We start from the raw sequence: 12,600 nt of genomic DNA on the forward strand, positions 1-12,600 counted from the left end.
TGGCGAAGCACAGCCTGAAGGTGAGGTGGGTCCAGGGGTACGTGGTGGCTTTGCCCGCCCCGGGAAGGAGCAAGATGTCTCAGCAGCATTTTCATCCCTTTCCACACAAAGGGGAAAGACCTGTCGAGGTGCCAGGCAGCTGGTATGCTTTGCCGTGGGGCGCCTTTACAGCTCCCAGCCACAGGTCCTGGAGATGGGGCGTTTGGGAAAGCAAGGCCCCCCCATGAACCTGGACAAGGTCCCCATAGGGAAGGCTGCGGAGGGGACAGAGGGAGTGGGCCGGCCCTGCTCCATCCTGGTGCAGCGGCTCCCCAGGATCCCCCATTTGGGGAGCAGCCATGGGTGGGCTGAGGCAAGCTGGACAGTGCAGGAGGCGGATGCGCTCTCCATTTGCAGCTGCTCATCTGCATGGGCAGCTACTAAAAATGCCCTCTGTTTGCCCAGGGGTGGCTTTGCCAGGTGAGAGCAGGCTGCACTCACCGTGGTGGTGCTCATCAGCTGTGTGAGGAGGCATCCCATGTGCCAGCGGACCTTGGGCTGATTTGGCAGGATTGGAGCCCAGGAGAGAGTCAAAAAGCGAGGGGTTTTTATCTCTTTGGACTTTCCAGCACAGGCCTTGATGCTGGGGACAGCAGCTGAGACACCGAGATGGAAACCATGTCCACAGACCCTGCTGGCCTGGTGCAGGGCAGTCCCGGGGAGCTGCTGCCTACAGCCACTGCCTGCAGGGACAGGGTGCACTTCAGCATCTGGCTTTGCTGCCACAGAGTCCCCTGGCCTCTTGCCTTGTCACCAAGAAGTGACCTTTTCAAAGCCCCTGAGATGCTGCTGGCCATGGAGACCCAGGGGAGGAGGTTTTGGGGACCGGATTCCCATCCGAGGGGCCATGCACCATCCTGGAGCCCCGAGGGCCGTCCCTTCTCGCCTGCATCACCCATCCTGGCAGGACATCCGCAGCACTGCAGGGTGCAGAGGCCAGGCTGGAGATGCAGGGAGGTGATGCTCTGCATGAGCTGGGAGAGCCTGATCCTTCCTTAGGGTGAGTTGTCAGCCCAGCATCCCAAACCCAGGCAGGAACCCCCCCCCCCCGCCCCGACAGTGGATATTTCATCCTGGCAGGAGGATTCACCTCCCTGGGGGCATCCTGTGGCCGCGCTGTCCCCTTCCCGCTGCCGATGGTTGCGCTCTGGTCTCCCCCATGGTGGCTCCGCAGCTCTGAGCTCACACGCGAGGATGGGCTAAAGTAGCGGAAAGCTGTTGGATCCTACCACAGAGTTACTGACTTCTCAGCTACAGCCTGCATAGCAATCAGCGAGGGGGAGAGGCAGCCAGCGAAAGGGAGCGGAGCGCACAGGGAGGAAGAGTGGAAGGGAGAGGGGCGATTTGGGGACCAGAGCAGGGGGGCAGCGAGGGGCACAAGCGAATAACGCCAGGGAAGGAGGGAGCCAGGCAGGAGGGGGGGACCCGAGCCCATCACGGAGCCAGGAAGGCACATCAGCGCTCCGTGGGATGGATGCTCCGGGGAGTGAAACATTCTGAGGGGAGGCAGAGGCAGGAGGAGAGCGCTGGCGTGGGCAGGGCAGAGTTAGGAGAGGAGAAGGTCGCGGCAGAGAAGTAGCTCTCCGGAGGGGGGGGGGGGGGGGGGGGGAGCGTGGAAAGCCCAAGCCAGAGGCAAGTGCAGGCTGCAGAGAGACCTCCCTGATTCCTCCCGTCCGGCTGAGATGCTTCATGGTGAGATGGAGGAACCGACCGCTCTCCCCTTCCTCTGATGTTGGCTCTGCACCACGGCTGGAGCCGGCGGCAGCCCTCGGCAGGACCCGGGTAAGAGGCGGTGCTGGAGCGCGCTGCTCCCCTCACCGGCACGAGACTGGGAAGGGCTTTTTTTTTTCTCCCTTAGGAAAATAATGTATTGTTTGCTCGGCGCTCGCTCGGAGGAGCAGCGATAAATATAACTTAGGGGAGATGCCTGGCTTCGTGCGAGCCTGCCAGCGAATAATAAAGTTGCCTGTGGTGCGCGGCGTACGCACATACGGCTACCGGGGCGGCCGTGGGCCATGGAGCAGGGGTGGGCACCTGCCTGTGGACCTCCCCACCTTCCCTCCCCGTCCCTCACCACCCTGGCTTCAGTTGCTTTGCAGGTAACTTCCTCATTGCTGCTGCCTCCCCCCGTTTCCTCCTCACCTGGGGCTGGGTCTCGCTCACCGTTTGTTTCTCCTGCTCCGCGCAGGTGATGGTTGTGTCCGGCTGTGGGAGAAGAACGGAGCTGGAGACCCGTTCTCTACACGCTTGGGTGCACCCGGGGCTGAACCGGCTGTGTTGTCTCTCCCGCTGCCCATGGAGCTTTTTGGGCTCCAGACCTGCCCCCCTTTTCCTTTGCCTTCCAGCTCTTCTAGTCCCAGTGTGCCTGATCCTATCGGTGCTGATCCAATGTCCCACAGCTAGGCACGGTGCAAAGGATGCTCTGGATACTGGGTTGGGGTGAAGGAGCTCAGGAGGAAGCCATGAGCAAAATGCCAGGGACACTCTGCGTTTGATCCCTGGTGGCAGGGCCGGCATCCTCACTGTTTGCACGGTGCAGGCAGGTCACCTCAGACACCCCTGAGGCCACCTCCAGCCCCTCGTGTCCCCACTCCTGGGCAAAGCACCCAGAGACACCCAAATCTCTCTGCTGAGAGCCTGGTCTCCCATCCCCACACCTGATCCCCAGCTCCATCCGTGGCAAAGTGAATGGCTCCAGGGCCTCTCCTTTCTCCCCTTCCTGCCTTTGTGGGGTGTGCTGCGAAGGGCAGACAGTGACAGCACACGCAGGGGACGTGTGGTGGAGGTGACACGGCTCCAAGACTCCCCTCAACCCCTGCTCTGTGCCCTCCTTGGCTTCTCAGGAGGAGGTGGCCATGGGAAGTGGGAGGTGTGGAGAGGGATCTGAGGCTTGGGGTGACCCAGAGCTCTGGAGGGGACAACAGGGTGTGTGGGGAGCATGTTTTTCTGAAGGAGCAGGGATGTGCCCCTTCTCCATTCACCATTGGAAGTGGCACCCACAGATGCCTGAGTCACCCCGGCATGTGGCCACCACTGTTTGTAGCCACTGACAATAGTAAGTACAGGAGAATATTTGCCTTAGGAGGGAAATGTGAGCCTGGTAGGGACAAGAGGTGGTAGGGAAGGGGAAGGATGGTGAGGATGGATCAACTGGAGAGGGCTGATCCAGAGGGAAGTGGGGCTCCCTCTCCTTCACCTTTCCCCTTTTCCATCTCTCCCCTTCCTCGGGTGCCAAGGCTGAGCACCACAACGTATGACTCTGGCAGAGGGCTAGCAGCATTCCTTGACTCTTGAGGCCACCCTCCATGGTTGGCAAGGAAAGCCAGGAAGTGAGGAGGTGGCTGGGGAAGGATGGAGTTTCCTGGCAGGACGGATCCCTCCGGCCCTTCTGGACACCCCAACCCTGGCCACAGGCCACTGCCCCTTGTTCCTGTGGTGGTGTCACCAGCGGGAGGGTGCCAGCAAGGGGCAGGAGGACACGGTGCTGGGTACCTGCGCCCACCGCGTGCTGACAGCAGCGCAGACGCAGAGCGGAGCAATCACCGGCAATGTGCCCTCGGCAAGTTCCCGTTGTCCTGCCTCGTTACCGCGCTGGGCTGGCTCAACCCGACGGCGCGGCCGGGATCAATGGGTGGATGCTCGCGTCTTTAGCGATCCATCCCTCCCGCAGCCGCGCGGCTCCCCAGCCTCCCGCTGGCGTTTCTGTGAATGGCGAGCACGGAGCGCAGCGCCTGCGCCCGCCTCGCAGCGCTGCGAAACCGCGACGGGCTGAGCCCGTGTTCCTCGACAGTGCGGCTCACCAGGGCGGGGGGGGGCTCCGCAGGGAGCCCATGGGGCGCCAGCGGTGCTTTTCCTCACAGACAAGGTGGCTTTAGCGGGGATGGTCGGTCTTGAAGCCGCTCCTCGGCAGAGATGCTGATCCTCTGGCAGTGGGGGTCGGGACTGGGCAGAGGCCACCTTCGGGCTGCTTCTCACCCTCAGGCTTGCTCTCCATTACTGAAGGTGGTGCCGTGGCCCAGGCAGGTGAGGGGTAGTAGCTGGCTCCAGGACGACCCTGTCCTGACTGCCCCAGAAACCCATTACCTCCATTCCTGTCCTCTTGGGAGCCTGACGGCGGGGAACTTACCTGCAGGGGCAGTGTCAGCATTCACCCACCGGTGCATTTGGGACGGAGATGCCTCTCGGGGCTGGCACCGGCCACACAGGCATGGCAGCACCACCGCTGCTCTCACGGGAGATGAGGGAGCAGGGGATGGAGGACACGGTACCCTCCAGCCCCACGCTGCTGGCCAGGGACTCCTGTCACCGCTGTGCCCGTGTCTGTGCCAGCCCTTGCCACCACGGTGGGCCTGCCCCTCACAATCTGGACGGCTGGTTTATTTCTATGGCAACATTTCTCCTGAAACACTTGAAAGGAAGCCTGGTGCCATGCGAAAATGCAGGATGCAGCGTCCCCCACTCTGTCCCCTGCGATGGGCTTGGAGAACAGACCTTGGCACCTCTCCTGTCTCCTTCCTCACCTTCTCTCTCTCCCTCCTTGGTGAGTGGTGCCAGCACTGGTGCGGTGAGCTGCCAGCCTCATCCCGTCTGCCTCTCCACTGCTTGTTCTCCCTTCCCCTACCTTCATCTTTGATCTCCCCTCTCCTCTTGCCCTCTCCCTTTCCGTGCTGGGTCATGGTATTTGCTGGCAGCCTGCTTAGGCACCAATGCGGAGGGGCCAGCTGGAAAGAGGCTTATAGGAAGAGGATGTCAAAAGCGACTCCTCTACAGGAGAAGGTAAAGCAGCCCGGTAGCCTCATAAGAGCCGTATAGATTGGCCCCACCAGCAGCATAGTGAGCACAGGGGCTGAAGGGTACTGGGGTCTCAGAGGCAGGACAGGCAGGCACTTCTTCTCTCCAAAAGCTTGATGGCATTACAGAGAAGTGGTGCCTGCCATGGAACTAGACACAGTGGCCCCATTGTTCCCACCACCAAGAAAAAGCCTCGTGTCTGGGTGCAGGGGACCAGGCAGAAGTTGCAGGCAACACCAGCGGGTGAGAGGCAAGTGAGCGTGCAGGACGCCAATGAGAGTGAGCAGGGGTACGACAGCAACCCGCAACGGTGGCAGGGGGGATATTGAAGGTGTATTAGTGTGCAGATGCAGTTGCCATGTCCCGCTTCATGCTACTTTCCTCTGTACCCAATCACATCCGTGTTGGCAGCCCCTGCCATGCTGTGGAGCTGAGGAGCAGGGGAAGGATGGGGGAGACAGTCCTCCATGCCATGGGCATCGGGTGGCACGTAGGCTTGGTGCCTTTCGGGTGAGTTTGTTTAACCCGAGCGAGCAAGCTGCAGCAATAGAGGCCAACAGACCTGCAGCGAAATAGTCTGTCCCCTCCCTGAGGGAGTGCGGCTCTGCAGCTTCCCTGGGACACTCCCTCAGCTCTGCTCCTGGTGCCCCTTAGGCATGACTGAAAGGGGGGAAGCTGGGACCCCTCAGAGGTTAGTGCCTCCACTGGGCTTGGTGTTAGAGCAGTGATAAGGGGTTTGGGGGTGCATTACTTTTTCCCTGTGGCTGATGGGTTAGTGCTGAGCAGCCAGGTCAGGCTGAGCACTCAGCCCTTGCGCAGCAGCCGTGTGGGGAGCAGTGGCTGCAGCCTCTCTCAGCTGGGGGCTTGGTAAAGAGCAGGCTTTGCCCTGGGTAGCAGCTCACCCTTTGCTGCTGTCACTGTCGTTGCCATCGGTCATAACCCATTTGCAGGTGCCTGCCTTGCTGGGTGCTTTGCAGAGGCACTGGCAGGCTGCCCCTGCCCTGTCAGGAGTGCAGCCACAGCGCGCAGGTAGATGATATCCCTGATGAGCCGAAAGCCATGGAAACGCCTCACTTGGGCAGTCCTCCCGGCCAGGCCAGAGCAGGGTCAGGGGGGGTTCTGTGTTGGAGAGACCCTGAGGTGCAGGGACACTGCTGGGGGCAGCCTTTTGACAAGGCTCCTGCAGGGCAGGATGCTCAGTAAGGGAGCTCTTGGGGTGGGTGTTAGGGGAAATGCCCTTTTTGCTGGTGCAGTCATGCTGGGAAGCTGCAGGACGTGACCTGAGTGCGCCGCAGCCACCCAGGGCATAGGGACCTCAGGGACACCCCAGCGCCTTCAGTTTTACAGCTCTTGCAGATTTTGCACCAACCCTTTGGGGTCAGGTCCATGGCTTTGGTAGGACGGCTGCTGGGGTGTACGTCAGCCCCAGGGCTTCCTCGGGAGCAGCCAGGACACGGTCTGCACCCTGGCTACCACGGAAGGCAGGCTCCTTTTTGTCCCAGAACAGCTCCCAGGGAAGGCCAGGGGCCTTCTGAGCGTTCCGTTTTCCCTGTGATGCCAGCCCACCCACCTCGCTCGACAAGACAAAGTGGGGACTCCTCCCCAGCCACGGCCCCAGCAGCATCCTCTCCTTATCTTCCTGCTCAGCCGCTCCCCTGCCCCTGCCTCTTGTGCCCCCAGCCCGGTGTCAGCCAGAGGAGAGTGGATGAGTGCCCCTGCAGTCCCACCAGCCCTCCCGAGGGGTACCCCTCTCTGCTAGGAGCCCAGGGAGCCCAGGCAGTGTGGCCGGAGCAGGGACCGCCAGGGTGGTGTGGGAGCAGGCAGGAGCTGGTGCTGTCACCTTTCCGTGCCTCTTCCCGACTTTGTCATCCCGGGGACCTTTGTGTGGGTCCCATTTTTATCTGTTTTTAATGCCTCTCTCCCTTTCTCTCCTTCTCTCTTTGCTTTCTTCTCTCCCCCTCCCGTCAGTATGTGGGCTGATCACTGCTCAAACTTTTAATTCAGATGGTAATTGGAATAATAATACGGGCAGAATCCTTCTGGCTCCGTTGCTGCAGCTGGCTTCAGGGAGCTATGAATAGCTCTGAGTCACACACTGAGATGGTTTAACTTCAAATCATTTTGTTTTGTTTTCATATTACCCATCCCCGAGCTCCAGAGCTTCACAGGGAGGGGAAAAAAAAAATCCCCCCTTCTCACTCCACCCCAAAATCTAAACCAGGCAGAGGCAGGTGAATAAAATCCTCTGTTAGAGAGACAAACTGGTCAGCAGATCATGCCTCGCGGGCAGATGGGGACTGTTGGCACTTACTCGATCTATTTATAATTATTGAACGAAAAGGCAGAAGTGTGTATGTAAAAATGGTAAAGAGTTGATTACAGCTTCCTCCCCTCACCTTCCATATGTCACTTGCCTTTTTAATATGGTAAAACTCTCCCGCACGGTGACTGTGCCTTCGCGTGTGCTCGTACAGCGCCTAGCACCCAGCCCTGTCGGCACCGAGGAGTGACAGCGCGGCCGCTGCCTCCCATTGCAAGGCAGCCCCGCGCCCCTACGAGCCTCAGCAGGAGGATTTGTGAGGAAGAGGAGAAGAGATGGAGTTACCGAGGGGACGGAGAGGACAAACCGAACGCTGTGGGTCTGCGAAGTGCCAAAGGGGTCCCCTCTCTGCAGCGGGTGTTCCCACCCTGCCTCCCCAAGAGCCAAGAAGGTGTCTGCCGTGTTGTTACCATGCCTGAGCTGGTGGGATGGGTCTGTGGACGCTGCTCTCAAAGCCAGGTGATGCTACGCAGCTGGTAAGGGGAGTAAAGGTACGAAGCACGGCGCAAACAGAGGCTGCGGTATTGACCACAGACAGGAGGGAAGCATTTGCCAGACAACTCTACAGCAAGCAAAGACTAAGAGTGTAAAAATACCCTGGGATTTTTCCATCGTCGTCGTTCGCGGTGTACATCCCAGAGCACCAGATATGGGTGTTATAAAAAGAGAAGTGGGGGAGTGCTTCAGCGTGGACTTTTCTGTTCTGTTTCATGAGACTCTTCCATCGCAGATGTAAGGAGGGATTGACAATATATGATCTGCTCTGGCAGGGGCTGAAGAAAGCCTGAGACGTGCGAGGCACTGCACTGTGTACCGGAGGTGGAGCAATGGAGAAGTTACATGGGCACCACGTGCCATGGCATTATCAGCCTGCAGAGCCCTCGGGAAACAATGGCAGCAGCCCAGCCCCACACATCTGCCTGGGGCAGTGTGGGGCCGGTGCAATGGCTTCTGCTGCTGGAGCGTGGTGTCACCTGGGAAGGCGGGATGACTGCAGCATGGCCGCGGAGTCCTTGGCATTGCTCAATCTAGGGTGCAGGAAGGGGAAAGCGATTGGGAAGGAGGGAAGGCCAGCCCAGGCTGCAGGGCTGGAGGTGGCTTTTGGTCCCCAGAGGCTCATGTGGCTGCCAGCTTCAGTGTTGCAAGACAGCACTTACAATGCCCATGCTGCAGCAGCTTCCCAAAGTGATAGGGGGCTTCCTCAGGCCATGATATAGGCGGGTGTTGATGTATGCCAGGGACAGGGCAGCAGAGGGATGCAGGGGCATCCTGCCTAGCATCTCCCAGGGCACCCATGCTGCCACCACCAGTGTGGTTTCATCCAGCTCTCCAGGAGTCAGAGCTGACCCCCTGGCTCCCTTCCACATGCAGGTCCCAGGAGGCAGAGCAAACTCCAAGGTCCTCAGCCATGTGGCAGGATTTGCATCTCTGTCCTCGACCAGGCTTTCCTCTCCCTCATCTATGTGATAGGCAGCTGCCTGTCCAGGGTCTGAAACCCCCCTTTTGCTGGAGGCATCTCTGAGCCTTCCACCTTCATCCCATTTGTGTTTCAGGTTTCCAAGGAGCAAGAGGACCATTCCACAGCCATTTGAACTAAGTTTTCTTAGGGTTTGGCCTCTTGGTACAACCCCTGGCCTAACCAAGCTGCCAGCATCCATTGTGCAGGCTGGGATGTCAGCAGTGGCCCTGAGCCACCAGCTGCTGAAGAGGGGACAGTGGCTGCATCACCTCCTGGTGTGGCACCTCTGAATGCAAGCCCAATGCGATGGCAGTCCCCAGCCCAGGGCTTCTCTCCTGCCTGTCTGCCTCACCCGTGGCGGCACCGCGCGCAGTGGGGGTGTGCTGGGGTGGAAGTGGTAAGCAGGTTTATTTTTGTTCGTCTCCTGGCTCGTGCCGCTCCCAGTTTGTGGCGCCCGGCATTACTAACGCTTCCCTGCGCCAGCTGGCAGCAGGGGATGAATCAGATCGGCAGCGCCGTGGTGCAGACCCCTCACCGGGCAGGGGGCTTGGGGTGATGCCTCTGGACAAAGCACTAGCGATGTCTTTTTTTGTTGAGCCCTGGCACCAAAACACCCTTGGCTTGATTTTGCAGCCTGGGATGCCTCAGTAGCCTGCAGGGCAGGGTTGTCCCCTCTGCCCTATGCTGCCTGCTAGGGCCAGCTGGTTCCTGTCCCCCCTGCACAGTGGAGGTCTTGGGTAGCTTCATGAGCTATTCTCTACCCACCGGCAGCATCCCCTAGCTGGAGCCTGGTCCAGACCATGAGGATCCAGTTTATCATCCTGCTGCCAAAAGAGGCACTTCTGCACTTGTTTGGTTCCTCTCCCCGCCAGTCATGACCTCACAGCAGTCACACAGTGCCATCACATACCTGGTGATTCCTGTTCTCTCCACAGCACACACACAGAGATGCCTGGACCTTCTCTCCAATCCCTCCCAAACACATTGGTGGGGTGGGGATTTAGGCATCTGTTTCTTCCCCCACGAGTGTCGCTGAGGCTGCAGAAGTTGGCACACTGCTTGTCAGTGTCACTTGCCTGGGTGGCCCAGGCTCCAAGGGGGTAATTTGGATCCTCCTGCTTGCTGCAGCCCAAAGCATCCTGAAAATGTCATGGCTGCTTTACACCTCGGGGCAGCGGAGAGGGTCTGCCCAGAATCCCAAGGTTTGGAAGATGATGATGATGCCGGTGATGAATTGAGCTACTCCTGCCACTCTGTGTCCCCTCCACCGCAGTCCAAGAGCTACAAGAATCTGAGGGATAATTGGGTGGAGGATCTAGGAGACGCCATCCCATTTTCCCTCAATTCTAAGCACTCTCACATGGTGAAAGACGAAGCCGAGAAAAATAGAATCTATGCTGGGAAGTTGGCCGAGTATGCACAGGAGCTTGAGGAGGCAGCTCAGGAGTTTCAGACACCATTTTACAAAGACGTGAAAAGGGTTGGCAGCTTGTCCAAAGATGAGGAACACAGCTGGGCCTGTCACTTCCCTGTGCGTCAAAGGTCACGCATCCTCTGAACAGCAAGTATGGAACCATGTGGCTCCTATGAGTCTTTCCAGTGTAGCATGGACAATCACTTGGGGATTGAGGCCTTTTCCCTGAGGGCCCATGCCAGTGACCCTTATCTGGGGTACCCAGAACACATCAAGGGAGCAGGACCCCACATGCTGTATGAGGAGGCCATCAGGGACAGGCAGCTGACCAACGCCATGCTCAGAGAGAAGAATGCCATGCTCAGAAGGGCAGTGAAGAGCATGCAGAGCTTCATGAAGAGCCAGGTGTGCATGATGCAGAAGCTGCAGAGGCAGCTGGAGGCCAGCCTGGCCAGGGGAGAGGGACACCCAAGAGCCACAGTCCTTTGCCCAGCAGATGAGTGCAACCTCCAGCTAATGACCCAGCGGGCTCTGGAGGCAGAAAGCAACATGGAAAAGCTGAAGCAGAAGATCTTTATTCTCCAGGGAGAGCTGGAGAGCTCCAAGGCAGAGAATGAAAACCTGAAAGCGGGCCAAACACAATGAAACGCAACATAGATTTTGCCTCGCAGAACCTCCACGAGATAATAATGTGTGCAAACTGCTCCATCAAACAGCTCACCTTTGGAGCAGAGTTGCTGCATTTTGTTGCTGAGGTCCTTGAATCTATGGGCAAAATTCATAAAGCAGAAGCAGAAGAAGAGCCATGAACTCATGCTGTGTGGGTCCTACAGAAAAGTGTACGGATTGAGACCATGGGTCTCCCGCTACAGCCTGTATTAAAGCCGTTTGCTCTCATGTGCTTGAATGTATGTTCAGATAAGGATTCAGATGAATCCTTTATTCTTCATGGAAATAATTTCTTGTGATTAAGTACAAACTGCAGGTAGGGATGTAGTTTTAGCTTTGTTTTGGTGCTGTGGACCCAGCGGCAAAAGTTTCCCAGGCTCTGCGCTGGAAGGTCCAGCTATGGTGGGCAACATACTGCAACAGACGGTGCCACAGCTCTAGCTGCCCTGGGCTCCAGTGTGAGAGCCAGGAGGAAGCACAGCAGCACAGGATGCAGCACCCTTAAACAGTGTGCCCATCTTTTCCTGCAGCTGTACCAGCTAGAACTGGAGATGAGCAAGTCCCTTGCATTTCATCTGTTCCTTTGCCCCTCCTCGGTGAGGTGGGGAAGGTGAGAAGCAGAGTGCTGCACATGGTCACAGTGACCAGATGCCCCTTAGGTCCTCCTTCTACTTCTTTTGTAGCCATCTCCTGGGCCAGATATCCAAAATCTCTAGAAACTGCATCTGTTCCTACAGTAGGGGAAAGGGTCGTAGTGGTGAGGTGGTGACAAAGGTGGTGAGAAACCTTTAGGCAGTTGTGAAGTGTCCATACTTGTGAGCTGTGACAGTGCCTTTCCTCTGGTGTCAGTGTCAGTGCTGGCTAAGGATGAGCTTGGCTTATCCAGGCTGGCTAAGGAAGGCATCAGTCGGAGAGGATGCCCTTCCTTAGAGGGGTATACCTAAATTGCCTGCCTTTGTCACCCCCTAATGACCTGCAGGACCCTGACGTACGAACTCACCATACAATCACTGAAGATAGATAGGTCTTGGCTTTATCCTAGCAGAGCTGTCTGTGAGCATGAAGTGACCTGGTCATCCTTCTACATTTCTGATGAATTTCTGCTACCAGCCCCAGTTTCTGCTGTAGGTTTACCCAGCTGCATAACCAAATTTCCTGTATCTGTCCAAACCAACCCTCCTTTAAGACTTGGATGCTGTAGAGCAGTGTGGGGGTGGGTGCTGGCAAAGTTCAGTGCCAAAGTGTTTTTTCCTGATGGGAATTTTTAGGAAGCTGTTCACTTCTGCCTCTATATGGTGAGCTGTGGCCTACAAGGTTGCTGTCTTCTCCCTGTCCTGTAATATCCTTGGTCTGGACAACCATGTTTATGTTGCCACAGAGATTAAAGTGCCTCAGTAACCTTGGTCTCTGGAGGAGAGACTGCTGGTTAATCTTCATTCCAGACATGACAACAGCAGTGCTTGCACATCACTTGCTGCTTTCTTGTCTGTGTTCCTAACCGGGGAAGGTGGTGGCCACCCTTAGCCACATGAAGCCCCAGTCTGCAATAATGATGATAAAGCAAGGATGGTTCTCACCAGCTTTTCCATCCCAGACATCACGTGCTGTTTTATCCTCTTGTCCATGAATGACTACTCGCAGGCAGCTCTAAACGTTGTATTTGACCTCCAGATCCTTGGATTTGTCCCTTATAGGGCAAGCATTGGTTGCTCATCATTGAGGCTGGGAAGAAACAAACTAAATGGCTCTATCTGTGTCTTGCGCTCTACACTGACTGCTGTAATCCAAAGGTTACAGTGCAGGATTAGCATGGGTGTACAAAGCCCTTCCTAATCAGTGAGTCATTACCCCCTCACTGCATTTCACTTCCCAGCAGCTCTGGGCAGGCAGGATAGGTCGGCTCCTAAG

At 57.5% G+C, this 12,600-nt stretch overlaps 1 pseudogene; it reads left to right on the top strand.

Annotated features, from left to right (window-relative positions):
* Positions 1 to 9,754: 9,754 nt before the first annotated feature.
* On the top strand, positions 9,755 to 10,832 carry LOC136007190 (endosome-associated-trafficking regulator 1-like; annotated as a pseudogene).
* Positions 10,833 to 12,600: the final 1,768 nt, after the last annotated feature.

Source organism: Lathamus discolor, chromosome 1 (genome assembly GCF_037157495.1).
Source record: "Lathamus discolor isolate bLatDis1 chromosome 1, bLatDis1.hap1, whole genome shotgun sequence".
Taxonomy (NCBI): Eukaryota; Metazoa; Chordata; class Aves; order Psittaciformes; family Psittacidae; genus Lathamus; species Lathamus discolor.